This window comes from Hyaena hyaena, unplaced genomic scaffold (genome assembly GCF_003009895.1).
Source record: "Hyaena hyaena isolate Hyena2069 unplaced genomic scaffold, ASM300989v1 scaffold_174, whole genome shotgun sequence".
NCBI classification, from domain to species: Eukaryota; Metazoa; Chordata; class Mammalia; order Carnivora; family Hyaenidae; genus Hyaena; species Hyaena hyaena.
The window spans coordinates 585,978-591,702 of record NW_024080806.1 but is presented as its reverse complement, the minus strand read 5'-3'; positions in this window follow the sequence as shown (position 1 = coordinate 591,702).

Sequence of the window (5,725 nt, the reverse complement as noted above, 5' to 3'; positions counted from 1 at the left end):
ATGTCCAACACAAGGTACATGTTTTGAGAGTGTTTTCTCAGCCTATGACTTGTCTGCTCAGTTTCTTAGGGGTCTTAAATTTTGATGAAGTCTAACTTGTCAATCAGAAAAAATAGGTTTTTTTCTTTATGGTATGGCTTTCCGTGTTCTGTCCGAGAAGACTTTGCCTACCCTCACATCATGATGATTTTTCTCCTATGTTTTCTTCTGGAAGCTTTATTGGTTTGTCCTTCAGTTTCTCTTTAATCTCAAAATGACTTTTGTATAAGATACGATTGGGCTGAAGTCCGCCCTCCAACCCATGTGTATCCTCAGGTGTTCCTTTCATTTGTCTAAGCCCTTCTGTGCCCATTAGGGTTTCTCTGAGCTGTGCTTCTGACGAGTATGAAGAAAGTCACAGGAGAATGTTGCTTTCTTTTGCCCGAGTAACAAGAAAAAGCCTGATAAGCTACAAAATCCTCATTTTCTTCGGCCTACTTAAGAGCAGAGGGCAACAGGCCCCCAGGGGGCCTGAATCTCAAAGGTGCCCGGACACACCTAGGAGAAATCGTGCCATACACGGGTTCACCTTGCAAAGTGGGGAGAGGCACCCGTCCCGGGAGAAAACAGCGACCCCGTAATCATCTGTTAAGGCCTACGTGTCGGCTGGTAAGATGGTCTGGAATAAATGGGAGACCGAGACACAAGCTCACTTGCAAGCTCTTTCCACAGGCTCCCACCGGGTACTCCCAGGAGAGATGGGTGGGCAGGGCAGGGGAGCAAAGACACCCCTCGCCCCTCCCCCCCGCACCCCCGAGTGGAACCAAGGCATGAAGCCCCACCCACCCTCCCAGACCCTCATCTCAAAGGAAGCACAACGTTTCAGAGCTGGGGCAGAGGCCAGGAAGCAGAGGAGAGGGGCAGGGCTCCCCCACCTCACACCCCTCCTCTGACAGGTGCACGGACGCCTAGCTGCCCAAGAGGAAGAAGCGGGAACATGGAGAAGAGCAAGCCCCAAGGCGCAGGCACACACAGGAGCTTGCGATAGCAGTTAGGTCCGAGCTGAAAATGCAGCCCACTGTCACCGTGAGCCCGGAGCTCAGTGAAGGACAGGACAGTGTCCCAGGTCCCTTTGTCAAACTAGGGATGTTCCCGTCCATTTCTAATTGCTGAGCATTTATATCTTGAATGGTGTCTTTGAGCTTCTCCTTCTTTTAAAGGACATTCCTTTAGGTCAGGCCCATCCATCTCCCTTTTGAGAAACTTTGAGCCAGTTGCCAGGAAGGTGATGTGGGAGGCGGCCTAGCCCATCGGCCAGCACCCAAGAGGAGGGAGTGCAGGTCAGGGGCCCCATGGCCACGTTAGAGCTCTGCTCACCATGGGCTCCCCGTGCACCACCCGGCGCGAGAATCGTCCTGAGAAGGTCTGGGCAGATGAACTGGGGCCATCTATGGAAACGAGAAAGATCAGGATAAAAACACTCACCCCACCACTTAGCAAATTGCACACCTTCTCTGCGCTTTTAATTTGTTGTTTTTCAGCTGGCGATTATAACAGCACCTTCACAGGGACCTGTGGGCACTGAATGGAACAACATGGAAAGCAGTCAGCATAGTGCCTGGCATAGGTCACATATTTATCAAGTGTGGGTTACTTCCCTTCTCCTCCTCTTTTCATTTCCTTCTACAAAACTCTGATATATTGCAACATATCTTCCCACTGTTCTCAAATATCCCAGGGTTCATTATTTTATCTTAAAAAGAGGGCCACTAAGACTGAGGCCTTAAATCTGTATAAATTCTCCCCATTTGATGCCCCAGGGGCATCGTGGCCGTAGTACTAAGCACATTCCGTATGTTGATAAATTAAGTTGCACATCTATTAAAAACTATCAGTAGGGAACTTTCCTTTTTAGCTATTCTCACCAATAGTTATTTAAAGAGCAAATCTAGGGGCACCTGGGTGGCTCAGTCGGCTAAATGTCCAACTCTTGATTTTGGGTCAGGTCATGATCTCACAGTTCAAGCCCCATGAGGGCTCTGTGCTGACAGTGCAGAGCCTGCTTGGGATTCTCTCTCTCTGCCCCTCCCCCTCTCATGCTATCTCTTTCAAAATAAAGTTTTTAAATATGCAAACTTTATTTTAAATCATGTTTTTCTACATGTGGCAAAGAGAACATAGTGGTATAAAATGGCTGAGTGTAACCCAAGTGTGACCGGAGAGGAAAGTGGAGGAGGGAGGGGGTGGGGGTCGGGGGAAGTGAGGAAATGGCCCAGGGTTGCCAAGGGGTCAGACACCTCCATCATCCAGGGATGTGAAGAGCCTGGGGCGGTCGCAGCAAAGGGTCCCGAGCCTCTGAGGAAGGTGGACAGTGTGACCGTTGGCAGAAGAGACGAGCATAGGGTGGTGGGGACGAACAGCGGTGGTGCTCACCAGTTGGAGTTTGGGATTTTCTCTCCATGGGTTAGAGAGCACGAAGAGGCGAGGGGGGAGAATCAGCACTCGGGGGTGGGACAAAGAGGCTCTTTGGAGTTATCGGAGCTGACTGGGGACCCACCTTCGCCTCTGGTTGGCTACCTGACCTGTAAAGGGGGTTTTATTTTACTGTCTACATTCATTCAATCACTTAAAAAAAGTGGGGGAGGGGTGATTATAAAATAAATACCAACGGCACACTGAAGAGATGGGTGGATGCTGAATAGGTGAAATATCCTCTTCAATTTATTGAACGACTATGTGTCATAAGCCAGGGATTTTAATGCATCATTTCCGTTCTGCCAAACTGATTCCCACAGTCGGACATTTCCGTCTCCTGTTTCAAGGATGTGACCAAGACCACACGTGTGGTGTGGATGGCTAGAGTCCACATGCCACGCCCCGCGTCCCCGTCCGAATGACTCTGGCTGTCTCCGATGCTTCTGTGCTGATGGTAGAAATCAGATGGGACCAGTGTGAGACCCCGCACAGACTTTCCCTGCTGGGAGGACACCGTCTCCCCAGCGAACAGCTGCGCGTACCAGGGGCAGGAGACACTTCCCGCTGCGATTCCCCTGCCTCCCGAGTACCTGGCCAGTCACAGGGCGTGAGGCTCGCGGTTGCGGGGGGAAGACACAGAGCTCATTCTCTCTGAAAACCAGTCTACACACCCTGTTTTTATGCCAGTTTTTTTTTTTTTTTTTGCTGAAAATTACCATTTTGAGTGTATCTGTATCATGTCCAATTAGGTTCACTATTTTTAAAATAGACTATACAACCTAAGACGTATTTGTCAGTGCGTGCAAGAGGCAAGGACAAATCTACATTCATGGGAACATAGATAAGGAAAATATTAAAACAATGAATAAGTAATTGTCCGAAAGGTACACCGGGCACCGTAGTCATGATACCTGTGCACATTGCACGGAGAGGTACCTCCTCATCTCGACTGAGGGAGGATGCCCTTCCCTCCGTCGGACTTTCCCTGGCCGGCAAGGACGCCAGCTTTGGTCACCTGTGGATTCCCCGGACTCTTGCTTCCTTTGGTGATGGCTAATTACTGAGAACATCCTACCCCCAATTTAACCACACTCTTGGAACCATCTCCCAAACATAACCAGCTGCTGGGCACCAGGGTGGGCTCAATCTGCTGGTGGTTCAAGGCCAGACTATGTCTATTTCTGGAAATCGACTCCGGTACAGGTCTTACCTACAGAAGGCTGGTCAGTCTCTTTGTTTCCGGGGTAAAATGAGATGAATGCAGGTGGATGGTAATTTTTATCAATTCATCCTGGATCACCGTCACAGACTCTATGTGACAGGTTCAGTATGTGGATAATAACTTTTCCTAACTTTGGATTCCCAAACAAAGGTCCCTGCCTAGACTCTTCCAGGGTCATAATCCTGGTATATTCTAGTCTGCTCTAGTCTGTTAAAATCTAACATATAAAATCCTCTTGACGTTCTTTTACATGCCTCATTTTTTCAAAACTTTAAAAGGATGTTCATTAAGCTGGATCTTGAGACAAAAATGAAAGTACTAGTTATAATTCACTTTTCCATTTTGAATTTTAAAATGCACATTCTTTGCGGTCCTGGCATTTGTCTTGAAAATGAACATTATGGTATATTTTGGGACATAATTCATATGGGAAGAAACACACTGAATGTCAGCATCAACCTAATTTAAACAGTTTGCACATTCAGAGGAAGAGCCTGGTCGCTAACCTCGGTGAGGATTCTTGAGGCTTGCTGCCCGACCAGACAAACAGATCCCTCCCAACTAGAAGTAGACTGCATCTTCAGGGGATGCGGGCCTTGGAGTAGGTAACAAGTAAATGGACACAAAGTCCTATCCCTGGCAGGGGGTTTGTCGGAACACAGTGGCCGGGACAGCCCCACCCCCACCCAGCTTCAGATTCTGCAGGTTTGGGGTTTGACTCTGAAAACTGCGTTTTTATTTATTTATTTTTTTTAAATGTTTTATTTATTTCTAGGAGAGAGAGAGAGAGACAGCGTGAGCAGGGGAGGGTCAGAGAGAGAGGGAGTCACAGACTGAAACAGGCTCCAGGCTCCGAGCTGGCAGTCAGCACAGAGCCCGACACGGGGCTCGAACCCACAAACCGCGAGATCATGACCTAAGCGAAAGTCGGAAAGTCGGACGCTTAACCGACTAAGCCACCCAGGCGCCCCGAAAACTGCATTTTTAACAAGTACATGATGTGGACGCTGTTCGAGGCCTGGGACCTTCCTGAGAACCAGTTATAAGGCATCTCTTTTTTTAACGGCCAAGTTCCTTCTCACAGAATCCGAGTGTAAAACCTATACTTGATCCCGCTCTATCCCACTCAAAGCCAGCGGCTCCAACATCAGCCTGCCAGGTCTCTCTGATCCCTTTCCTGCCGTTTAGGCAGGTTTCCCAGACGTACAGGTGTGCCAGACGGAGTCGGAAGGGGGTCTCCAATTTGCTCCCAGCACTCAGGCCTTCCAGACCCTCACCACACAACCAGGGGTCACCAGCACTCTGGGCCTGAGGCCTGGGAGGGATGGAGGGGAGACACAGGGGAACAGAGGGAAGAGTGGCCCCGAATTGGAGGGGGATGGATGGGGGGGCAGGATGGAGGGAAGAGAGCAGAGGGGGATGGAGGACGGGGTGGGGGGAACAGAAGAGAATGGGGGGCAGAGGATGAGTGGGGACCGAAAATGGATAGTGGGGGACAGAAGATGGACGGGGGACAGACGATGGGCGGCAGAAGATGGATGGGGGACAGAGGATGGACAGTGGACAGAGGATGGGGGACAGAGGATGGACAGTGGACAGAGAATGGGGGGCAGTGGACAGAAGATGGACAGTGGACGGAAGATGGATGGGGGACAGAGGATGGGAGACAGAAGATGGACAGTGGACGGAAGATGGATGGGGGACAGAGGATGGGGGGACAGAAGATGGACAGTGGACGGAAGATGGATGGGGGACAGAGGATGGGGGGACAGAAGATGGACAGTGGACAGAAGATGGACAGTGGACAGAGGATGGGAGACAGAAGATGGACAGTGGACGGAAGATGGATGGGGGACAGAGGATGGGAGACAGAAGATGGACAGTGGACAGAAGATGGATGGGGACAGAGGATGGGAGACAGAAGATGGACAGTGGACAGAAGATGCATGGGGGACAGAGGATGGGGGGACAGAAGATGGACAGTGGACAGAAGATGGATGGGGGACAGAGGATGGGGGGACAGAAGATGGACAGTGGACAGAAGATGGA